We start from the raw sequence: 12,207 nt of genomic DNA, 5'->3' as shown, positions 1-12,207 counted from the left end.
ACAGCTGGTTTGTTTAGTGGCTAAAGGCCACTACTGTATTTTCACACCCACATTTAGTGCAGTCAAGGGTTTGTGGGATGAAGGAGGCCCCATCCACCCCCTCATGCCGGTTTATTACCAGGGCACAAGATCCACACATGCTTCTCTGGTGGCTTCAGATTTCTTTAAGTTCTGCCTTGAAACAAAAGGTGAAAAAAGCCATGTCTCCATTTTTAACTGGTCTGCTTCCATAAAACAACTTAAACATCTTTAATGCATCTCAGCGATCCAACATGAACCCTGTGGATGGGCGCCGCAGCTCCCAAGGGACTCCTCCAAGCCTCACTCATGGACAACTGTGTTAACACAGCAGCCAGCTTTCAAATCAGACATAAATTATGCACAAAGCCTGTGAGAGACAAGGGTCAGTGCTCATTGCGGGGTTAAAGCAGGTGAGGCAGATGCAGTCGGGGCCTCTTCCATCGCCTGGGGTACTTCAAAAGCTCTTCATCTTTCCAATTATGAGCCCTGGTTCAAATCTGCACACATCTGCAGCACATTGAGCTGCTGGGCTGGCTGTCTCAGGCCTTGGCCTCTGTATTTTGCTCTGCTCTGACTTGAAAAATTACATGTGTTTTGTGTGAGGAATGGAGCCAAGTCCTTCCAAAACACCCCCTTCCCCTTCCAGATAAATTAACTACACTGAAGTTTAGCCTGACTCCAGGACAGGTTTGTCCAGACCCCAGATATATTTTAACTCTTCCCAAGCACGTGAGAGAGAGAAGAGAGGCGTCAGCAAGACCACCTTCCTGCCCAGCCAGGTACCATCACTCCTGAGTCACCCAAAGATCACATATGCTCTCAGCATCACACATGACTTCAATCCATCAGGGCTTCAACATCCACTGCTACTGCTTCAGAAACTCCTCTCGAGTCACTCTGGGGACACAAGGACCATTTGGAGTTCAGAGCCCCCAGTGACCAATTCACCAAACACCCAGAGGTGTGCAAAGGAAATTAATCTATCTAGACAAGCATCAGGGCTACGTATCTTCCAGCTGTGTCTGTAACTGCATGTAAAAGCAGAATTTATCAACAGAGATGCAGCCAAAAATGTCAGCCTACTGACTTCCAAGCTCGAAGGCAGAAGAAACGAGACTTTAACCCAAGGAAGGTGCTAATTTCCTTGGTAAAGATACTAAAAGCTTACTGTAACGTGGCTCTTCAAAGGACAGAATTTGGGGAACTACTTAGAAAACAAGAGCTGATCTTATACTGTGGAAAAAGAGCAACAGAGCCCAACGGCCGCAGGCAAAACCAGAGCATTAAAAACCACCTAAACCTGAATGATCGCTCAAAAGCTTGATTTCAAAAATCACAACAAATGGTTGAAAACTTGGACCCCCTTCCAGAAGCCAGGAGCAGTTCCAGCACAGGAGTTTTTCCCCCAAAAGGCTGCCCATGCCTTCCCACTTTCAGGTGGGCTCTGACATTGCCCCATCACGTTGGACATCCTTACCAGCACAGCAAATTGCAAGAGACTGCCAGAGTTTAGCTGCAATATGAAATTAAGGCAGAAGTGTTGCTGCTGTACTCCGGAAGGATTACAGAACTATTTTTAATAAGGGGTTTAATAAGCTTTAGGCAGAGTAAGTTGCTTTTGCTCAGCTCACATGGCTGCAAAGATAAAACCTTGCGCAAAGCAACAGCCACGAGTTGCCTGACAGAACTTGCACCGCTGAAAATTATGGAGTTACCTCTTAAGGAACATTCTCTTTTGTTGTCTTTGAAGGAGAGGTTTATATACTACAAACTCAAGCATCAAGGTTTGGCTTTCTCACACTTTTACAACATCACAGTGCTACACCTCTGCAATTTCTGTTGCTGTTTTGGCCAGAAGCTCACAGGAACAGGAATGTGCTACATAGGTGGTTTGTGGTATGAAGAAAGCACTGAAAGCTGGCTTTATGGGTTAATATTCTTTAGTCTTTATGTACTTAAGATGCACATCATCAGGTGGGCACCTTCTGAGCTGGCAAACTCCCACACCAGGTTCCCCATCCCCAGCCAACATTGGTCACCAACAGCTGCACCACAGCTCTCAACACCCTCCATCCCAACAGCCACCCAAAAAGGCCACATCCCAGCATCCATCAGCCACATCCCAAAGAGGACAGGTATTTGCAGCCCAGGGACGGACATCTCCAGGTAACACACATCTGCTGAAAACCAGTTAGCACCAGTATTTTCTTATTCTAAAAAAAGGGAAACGGAAAAAGAAAGCAAGCCCATCCGAAACCTGGGAAGGGGTCAGCACAATGAATGTAAAATAACGAAGAATTATTAATTATTCCTACCCTGTGAATGCTACTCCCTCCCCCATCACTTAGCACAATCTCTATTGTCTGAAAAGCGTTTAACTGGAAGTGGGTCATGTCTCCTGGCATTACTAAATCTTCCCAAATTTCCCCTGATTAGTCAAACGCGATATCCTCTCTGACATCTGAGTGATTGAGGTAGTGTGTAATGCCATTTTTCCCCTGAATGAGCCACATCAAAGAGGGTTATAAGCCGAGAGATGGCATGCTGGATAAAATAGCCGCCAACAGATTGTCCCCAAAGTATTACCGAGGAAAATTATATTGTTTTGTTGGAAGGTTTTTCCTTTAGAAACATTCAGCCTTTGGTACTGAATGCAGAGAAACAAGAAACTGCCTTCAGAGGAGCCAGAAGGGTGAAACCTCACTAGTTATGAGCTGTGTGGTCCAATGGTTAAAGCACTTCTGCACACTAATATCACAGGGATTTTCTATCAGCCACAACATCCAGTCTTCTCTTCACACAGGGAAATCAAAAAACCACGCTGCTGCAGATTAATGACAGCCTAAATCTGGGTAATATGTTGTAAGTTATTAAATATTAAAGCAGAATAATCTGAAACTAAAAAAGGGGAAAAAACAGTAAACCTGTTACTGAAAAAAAAAAAAAGAAAATACCATTTAAAATTGGGATATAACAGCAAGGAATCACTCAGGCAAACATATCAACCTGGCAAAAGGATGCCAGGGCTCTGTGAGGATGCTCAGCTGGGACAAGTGCTGCTCCAGGGACTAGAGCTGGGACTGAACTCCCTTCTCACAGGAAAAGAGCTGGAGCTCTTAAATACTTGTCAGGTTGGTGATTAGATGAGATCCGGACAAAGTTTAGTCAGTAACAGCAGGGTTTGCATTCTGCTGATTTACCTCACGCGACCTTCCAGGGCTGAAACTTTGTACCAGAGCAAAGACTGGCAGGAAACAGCATCACACAAAAAAAAAATCATTTAAAAAAAAATTATTTTTTGAGAGTCTACAGACTTTCTGGCATTGCCAAACAGAATAGTCTGTTCTGTACGAATAGCCTGTTCTGTATGAATAGCCTTTTTTTTTTTTAAATATGGATTTCTGCACCAGACTCTTTCTACCTTTGGATAAAGGGAGGTTTCCATCTGAGTGAGAACACTGGTTTTTCTGCCCGATGCTGGACTTCTTTGGGATGCAAACCTCTGTTTTGGGCAGAGCAGTGCCTGGGGAGGAAAAGTCTGCTGGCAGCTCATTTTTTGGGGACTCAAGAGTTGCACAGCCTGAGTTGCCTCAGCCATCCCATCTTCTCCTGCACGGAGCGTTGCGTGCTGAAAGGGAAATTCAAGCAGGTTTCATGACTAAAGATGATTCAGACCCACCCTGACAGTCAAGCAAACGGGCAGCTCAGGCTTCTCAAAGCACTACCCCTGCCCAGCTGGCATCACAGGGGAGGGTCCCCACGCCTGGGAGGGACCTCCTGCAACAAGGGGTGCGAGCACAGACACCGCTCCCCAGAAGAGCAGCAGGGAGGGCAGAGCGAAAGACGAAGATTAGCCCTGGCAGCCTGACTCTCGAGTTTATTTTGGCATGGCAAGAGCACACGAGGCTTCAAAGCAGCTCCCGATGAGCAGGAGCAGGGCCGGCTTGCCCCGAGGCTGAAATCCACAGCCCCGTTCCTGCCACCGGTTGCACCCAAAGCATCAGCCCTTTAACACTGATCATCAGTATTTTCTAGAATTGAGATTTTGCACGTCTAAGACGCCTAGATTTTTCTCCTTCCTTCCTTCCTTCTTCCTTTTTGTTTATTTTTAAATGAAGCGTTTTATTTAAGAGTTCTGCCTCCATCCCCCACGACAGGGCAGACCAAGCAGAAGCATTCCTCTCGCCACCCTGCACAGGGAGGAACAAGTTATCTCCTTGCTGAGGCAGGGTGAACACAAAAACAAAGGTTTTAGAAAGAAAAAGCAAGAAATGAGAATAAGCAGAAAGGAAAGGAGAGCAACAGATTTGAAAGCTGGTATATCGAGGGTTTACAGGAGCAAAACACGAGCTTCTTATCTCTCTGGATAGTGTATTTATAATGCCCAGGGCCATAAAACACATGCTATGGGAGAGCCAAGGGCAGGTCCAGCACCGTGGGACCTCTGTCCCCTGAAAGCCATCGTGAGAAAACCCCAGTATTCAGAGTAGGGGAGTCCCTGCAGACACCCCTGAGGGCAGCTCTCCACCTGCCCCCGGGTGAGATGTTCACACCTCATGCAAACCTGGCTTCCAGAAGAGCTTTTTAGTGCTGTTGAAAGTCTTGCTTCAGCCAAAACATGCCTTAATGGTACCATTAGCTACAAGATGGGAGTGCAGGTGTCCACAGTCTATCCAAGCAAAGAAGTGATTTATTCCCAGGCCAGGTGAGGCAGGAAGGCAAGGGGACAGCACGGTGACACAAGCACTGGATGATGGCACTTGGTCTTCCACTTCCTTCAGCATTTTATTTCTTACCACCAAACGTGGTGGTGAAAGCAGGCACCAGCTACAGAAAGGCTGGTGAGAGCCACACCAGTATTCCCACACCAGTATTCCCACATCTACCTCCCACCTAGGTCTGTGTAGCTCTGGAGCAGAACCTTCTCCAACAACTTGTTCCCCAAACAGGACACGAGGAGGTGGGGAACCAATCCAAGATCACAGTAGTCCAGCACTGCCATGTGAAAGCCACTTCCAGCTCTCCAGCCCCACCCCACCAGGAGATTGGGTGTCCGTGGCTGAGCCCCACACCACCCCCAAAGTGGGTACCCACTCCTCCACCCCAGGGGGACATCACCCTCACTGCCCAAAAAACAGCAATGCCCACAGCAGCCACATTATCAGAGCTCACAGTAATTAAAAAGCACAAATCCACAAGGAGTTACTCAGCTTAATTAGATTGAAAATTATAGCTTCTATCATCTCAGCATCTCAGCAGCCACTCACTGCCTGGGATGTGCTTACACCGACTTTCTGCTTGGGGTGTTGCACCAAGGACTGGCTCCACAGCAGGCACAAGGATCAGATTTTTATTTTTATTTCTTCAGAAAAATTAATTTTCAACCCTCATTTGGTAACACACATGTCAGCAGCCCCCACTGCCTGATCACATCCAGCCCGCTTGGGTATTTGGCAGCTGAAGGTTTGCCTGAACCACCCAAAATCATCATCCCTGTGGGGCTTTCAGAAGAAGCCGGACATTCCCATGATTTTTAAAAAGCCCATCTTTAAATATATTAAGGGTCTCTTTCCTTTGAAGAGCGGTGACTCTCTGAGCCACATCCCCGACATGCAACGTGTCATTTTGACAAGTGGTGGCCGTGATTCACCCACAACACATTCTGCTGCCTGTAAGTGGTGGTTAGCACATCCTACCAGCACCTCACACCTCGGTGACACTTTCGTCAAGGAGCTTGGGCAGTGACTCACAGGAAGGGTGAAGGTATGGATTGGCTGGGTCTGAGGTGTGGAGTCACCCAGGGAAACAAATCCGCTCACCACGGGGCAGCCCGTAGTCCAGCAGGATGGGAAGTGGTCGTGAGCTGAAAGGGTTGGTCAATCCCAAGCTTGGAAAAGGCACGTTCTCAAGTAATAGTTAAGCTGGAAGCATGTGGCAAATGGAGATTCATGGATGAGAGCCAAGAGGAACATCAAAAAAATCAGGATGGATAGGTGGGCAAAGGTTGTCTGGAGAAGTCAGTTGCCCAGAGAAGCTATGGCTGACCCATCCCTAGAAGTGTCCAAGTCCAGGATGGACAGGGCTTGGAGCAACCTGTTCTAGTGGAAGGTGTCCCTGCCCACGGCAGGGCGTGGGACTGGGTGAGCTTGAAGGTCCCTTCCAACCCAAACCATTCTGGGATTCTGTGACACAGCACATGTCTCCTGTTGAGGTGCCATGTAAGCACCAAACACCTGGAGCACCCAGAGAACACAAAGTCACCCCATTGGTATCACCCCCAATGCCAACATAGGGAACATGAAAGGAAAGAGGCAATGCCTGTACATTAAGGAGGAGATGGACAGGGCATCCTACAACCTGCCCTGCACCATGAACAGTTGGGGCAGCAACAAAAGCTTTTACATGTGCTGTGGTTGATCTGCTGAAAGTGCCAGAGCAGGGTGTGAAGGTCCCAGCACCACCACTGGCTTCACATGGACGAACACAGGAGACTAAAAGTCAGTACTACAAAAAACTGCTTGTGGAGGAGAAAATAAGTAATAAGATTTTAAAAAAATCAGATGGGATTTGGTCAAAAGTCGTGGAGGACAGTGGCAATGTGGGTCATCCTGCATCATGCCACAAGTCTGGAGTCCTAACCTGCAATTAAGGGTTTATACTGCCCATAGTAAGGGTTTATAGACTACAATTGCTTGTATCTTGTCCTACAGTCCAGACTTTGACATGTTTAACCCATTCCCATGACTCGCAGGTTTCAGTCAACTGGAGAGATTTTGGACATGGACAAACCAAGGAGAAAGGAGAGCACAGCTGGAGATGCAGGCTCTTCCCTGTAGGGACACTCTTTTCCAAACCCTCTGGATACCGCAGGAGGGGCAAAGAGCAGAAATACCAAACCCTTAACAAGTCTCATTAGTAAAACTGATGAGTTTACTGTGACCCAGGCAACACATTAAGGAGTGTTCCAACGAGGAAGGCCAAATGAAGCCCATCACCCACCAAATCCAGTCCTTCCCAGCCCTGCCACCATCTCTGGACAGGTCCCTGCTCATATTTAAAGGATCAAGCTAAGCCAGAACCCAACCCAGCCCCACAAGATGTGTCTTACAGCAGGCCAGAGGAATATGAGGGCAACTGCTTTACAGCCAGCTCGAGACGCAGAAAGCTCACAGGGAATTTTTCTCAGCTTTGCTGAAGAGCAAATTCTTCACTAAAGTGTTTTGCAAACACTTCAGGTGTCTGCCACAGCTTGAGGTTTTGCTGCAGTAACAGCGGTCATCTTCCTGACCCGAATTGTAGTTGATGCTGATATTCCTTTAACCACCACAAAGTGTCTGTGTTTGCAGAGGGTCAAAGATCAGACAACAGCACCACACAAAAACACCCAACTCAGGGTTTCATCTGTGCTACCTGATACCCATTGCACTGCTGGCTAACTTGGAAGCTCCAAAGTCCACCTTCATGCTCAAGTTAGGCTACTCCTGTAGATTCCTTGCTGGACAACTGTCTCAGTAAAGAGTATGTGACTCCTTTTCTGAACAGAGCTACAAATTAAGTGGTGTGTAAATTGGAAGTCCAACCTGCTCAGAACTGCACCACATTACAGCAAACTAATATCAGCTTCAAGAAAAACAAAAAATATAATGTATAAAAGTACGGACACAAACATACATGGACTTCTTTCCTGGTCACCAGAAGACATGCATAAATTCATGTTCAGGGCCATTATTTTTTATGCCTAGGTAACTGGCATCAGAAAAGAATAACGAAGCAAAAATCCTCCCTTGTAAATACATTCCTCAACAGCAGCCAGGCTGCCTGTGACAAATAACCTCAGTTAAACTCCCTCCTCGGTGCAGAAAAGGGTAGGAATGATTCATCCCATCCCATCCCATAAGAACCAGCATAAGCCTGAGGCTCCAGACCCCACGGATGCTCCCAGGTTTCCACACTTCACCCTGGAGTTAACCCAGCAAATCGCTGCCATTTAGACTTGCACGCACTGGGATTTCCACACCCCAATTTCACATCAATTAAAACAGTATCAGGGCAGGAATTCTTAAAAATAATTTTTTAAATAGGCAGGCTGATTAATACCAACCAGCAAGAGGGCATACAGCTGGAATCAAGCTAATTAATCCCTTCCGGAGTCACTCCTGGGGCTGTGCCCCAGCACCTGCACTGAGCTCCATGTTCCTTGGCTCAGTGGCTCTCATCTAACCCAAGCACAGGGGCTATTAACTGCACAACCAAAATGAAAAACTGCACAAACAGAAAAGAAAATGGGATTGTTTTTGCAGCACAAAGCCCCTGGAACAGCGTGCCCTGTGGTGCCAGGAGGGCACCCACACAGTGCCAGACACAGGGTGAACTCGGGCCATCCCATGCCCACCAAGGGGGGAAATGCCCCCGAGGCCACAATCTCCCACCTTCCTTGCCTATGCTCAAGGCCTCAGACACAGTGGACTGGAGGGTCTTTAAACCCCAGGTTTGGCTCTCCCTTCATCACCCCCGTGCCATCCCGGGGAAGCCGAGGAGGCCCCCGAGCTGCTGCGGCGCTGGCCGTGCCCTTGGCACGGTCCCCAGCTGCAGAGAGCTGGCTGGAGCAATCATATTTTACATTTCAATGATTTTCTCTCTGCGACTGCAGCTCATAATGAGGCAGGATCAGGAGGAGCCCGGGGATGCCAACAGACTCAGCTCCTTCAGCGAGGCAGCCCCATCCTTAAATAAAAATCCCAGTGTGGCCTCCAAGCTGTCCCTGCCCTTTGTGGACTGACCCAGACATGTTCTCATAATCCAAAATACAGGAGGGAAAAAAAAGCCAAAAACCTTCAAGCATAACCTGCTTTTCCTAACAGCAGCTGAAATGGCAGCAGCAGGAGTTCAGGAGCTCTGCAGCAGAGGTCCTGTTGATGTGCGGGGGCTGAACCCCAAACTTGCCCTGTTCCCCACTCTTATTCCCAGAAGTCTGCTCTACACAATTTAGAATTTTTAAAACTTTGAGGGGTTTTGTAGATTTTCATGTAGCTGTAGTTTTCTTTCACTTCAGACCACCACTTTCTCACAGCTTGCGTGTCACATTCCTGAAGCTCCCGTTTAACCATCTGTTTACCGTCTTTTCAACAGCTTTTTTCAAGGCAATAAATGTTTAGCAAGAGCATTCCATTGGATTCTGCTGGGATGCGCACCTGGACCAGAATAGCGGGAGATATGGTAGAAAAAACAAGATAGAAGGCCCAAGACCATTGGAGGGACTCCAGTGGGACAGTTCTGAGAGTAGTGCCAGAGCAAAAGGGGTCTTAGCATTGGATGTCCCAATTAATATGAGAATCAGCAAAAGATACAAAAGTGTAAGCACCTTTCATACTCTGTGGCCAGAAGGCCTTCATTAAAAGAGCTGTTCTCTATTTTATCTAATACTGCCTGGAGAGTCTTTTCTCCCGAAGATTTTAGGCATCACAATCCACAGAAAATCTCTCACTTCCCAGCCGCTGCTCAGCCCCAATCCAGCACACAGGCACACACTAAGGATGAATCCTCCCCAAGCCTTGAAGGATAAATCATTTTCAGAAGCTTTTATGCCAGAAGGTTTATGCCAATTCATTGACTCAGTCAGTGTGTGATCACACTGGCAGCATTTATTCACTTCTGAAAAGTTTCTCCCCAGGGTCAGAAACCACCAATTCATTCCAGTTACTTTATTTAATACAACTTTAAGTGAAAACCAGAGCATTTTCTACACTCAACACTAGCCATTAGAAGAGGACTTTTTAATGCATTAAGTTCTATCCTCTGTGCGAAAATACTTGGCAAGTAACAGCCACTTTGCACAATGGGAGGGAAAAAGAAAGTATAAAAAATAAATACCCTGGTTTCTTATTTACCCACAGCTTGCAAACCTTGCAAAGAGCGTATCTTGTGCTGCACAACACCCCGGGAGCAGAAAGGCACAGCTCATTCCCTCTCCTGGCAGAAGCACTGTTTTGCATGAGGTTCAGAGGCTATACTTAAAAGAACCATTAACATATTTTAAGAAGCACCTTTAAGAGAGCAGAACACCCAGAAGCCAAAGCAATTATAGTTGTTTTAGTCACATGAAGAGCTTCGCCTTACAATGTAACAAAGGCTAGCCATGCAAACAACTCTAATTTCTGCTTTAATGCTGCAAATCAACCCTTTGCTGGGGATGGCACCTTCCTTGGGTGATGTCCTTCCTCCATCCCGCCCAGCACCCAGCCCAGGGAGCAGAGCATCCCCGTTACCTCATTACAGGGTAATGCTGGCACCTGCACAGGCTCACCTGGACTGACTGCAGCTACCTGGGCTGTAGCTTAGGTCTCTTTGGAGGGCCCTGGCTGGAGAGGAAGGAAAGAACCCTGCATGTAGGGAGCTGCCTGTGCCTCCTGCTGCAGGTAAATAGGGTTTGAGAAACTGCCCTGCCCAGAAACAAACCGTCTGCCTGCAGTGCTGCAGCTGGGCACCTCGGGGATGTGGCAGAGCAGGACCAGCCCAGGCAGCCCTAGAAAGGTGTTTCTTGGGGGAACTGGGCAATACACCGGTTGGGCAAGGCTCCAGCACTTTCCATCTGGAACAGGTTTTTGCCAGCTGGAATCCTTGATGCCACTACCTGCCCTACTCCTCTTGCACATGCTGGTGCCAGCAGCTCCAGGACCAGGTCCACACCCTTTGCCACACAGCTCCTCTTCTGCTGGGACATGCACTAAACTCCTGTTTGCTTCTGCCACAAAACAAAATCCACAGCCAGATAAACCCCAAAGTCCCCAGATAAAGCACTGGGAGTGAGAAGGGTATTCGAATGGTCTCTCCATAACTATTTACCCAAGTGGAGTCCTACGTGCTTTAAGGTTGATGCAGTTTTGGAACTACTCTCATGCTCATAATTAGGCACAGCTACTAATTATCTTGTTTGATGGGGGCTATTAAACACCAGTCAGCCCTGATCTTAAAGGGGCATGGGGAGATATCACATGGAGAAGGCCTCCACCAGCAACTTGGAGCTGCTGGTGTTTCAAGGATGGGTTGCTCTCCAGTTTAAAATGTTCCTCAGGGCAGTGCCCAGTCTGACACACCAAATTCACCAGCATGATGATGATGAACTTATTCACTAAGACACTGCTACATGTCCACACAACGTCCCAGAAAGTCTTCTGCAAGCATCATGTGGAAGTTAAGGGCTCTCTACTCAATACACATCAGCTCCCATTGCAGTCCAGTAAGAAGGAGCGGTGGGAAAACCGGAGAAGTCCCACTTGGACACTCCAAAGTGGCTCTCCAGCAGTTTCTCTCATCCTGGTTCCAGCTCAAGGAGGAAGAACTCCAAGGGAGGTAGTGTTGTGGCTGTGCTAATGCAACACCACACGTCGGATCGATCGGCTCTTAGCAAGATACTATTGATTCCAGCCACAGCATCCGCCTTCCCCTCCTTCTGCATCCTCCCTCAAAACGCCACATCCCCACCCTGCCAACAAGGCAACCCAGGAGGCCCCACCTCTTGAAGCACTTGGAAAGTCACCTTCTGCACAGAGGTGATGTGCAAGCAAGAACCAGGACCCTCCTTAATGATCCCTCTCTTTTCAGGGACCTCTGGCAGCAACCACCACCAGGCTCAGTATCTCAAGGCTGTTGGGTTTGTTGTGACTTTTAAGCCTTCTTTGCTCTTTTTTTTTTTTTCCCGGTGTTCTCAAAGTCACAGGAAACATTTTCCTGCTGCTTCAAAGCCCCGAGCTGGCACAGAGGCCCCATGCAGCAGACAACCCAGCAGGACAGTCCTAAATTTCACCGTGACTCAGCTGCACAGATGACCCTTTGTCGGTTCAAGGCATCACCCGTGGCCCCACCACCTACCAAAACAGCTGCATCCCTAAAATGTTGCTGCAAAACAGACAGGCACCTGCAGAACAGCCAGTGCTGAAACACCTGCTCTCACCGAGAATCTTTGTTTTTGTTAAAAATAAATCTAAAATTTACAACACACAGAGGTGGTCACCAAATCCCCACCACTTCCCAAGGGGAAAAGTCCCTACACAGTAAGAGGATCCCAAGTAATACCCCAGGAGGCATCTTACACCTTGTTCAACAGACCAACAGGAATATAAACCAAACCAAGACAGCATAAAAAGACAACACTGGTTAATTAGCTGATCATCAAGTTAAGAATCAATT

General features: G+C 47.6%; 1 protein-coding gene across 4 annotated transcripts in view; it reads right to left on the bottom strand.

Moving 5' to 3' along the window:
* Positions 1 to 12,207, bottom strand: part of MYO5B (myosin VB) — a 144,219-nt gene that overhangs the window by 130,150 nt on the left and 1,862 nt on the right. The gene's annotated exons all lie outside the window — the stretch shown is intronic.

This window comes from Pseudopipra pipra, chromosome Z, assembly GCF_036250125.1.
Source record: "Pseudopipra pipra isolate bDixPip1 chromosome Z, bDixPip1.hap1, whole genome shotgun sequence".
Lineage (NCBI taxonomy): Eukaryota > Metazoa > Chordata > Aves > Passeriformes > Pipridae > Pseudopipra > Pseudopipra pipra.
This window is presented reverse-complemented; position numbering and strand designations above follow the sequence as displayed.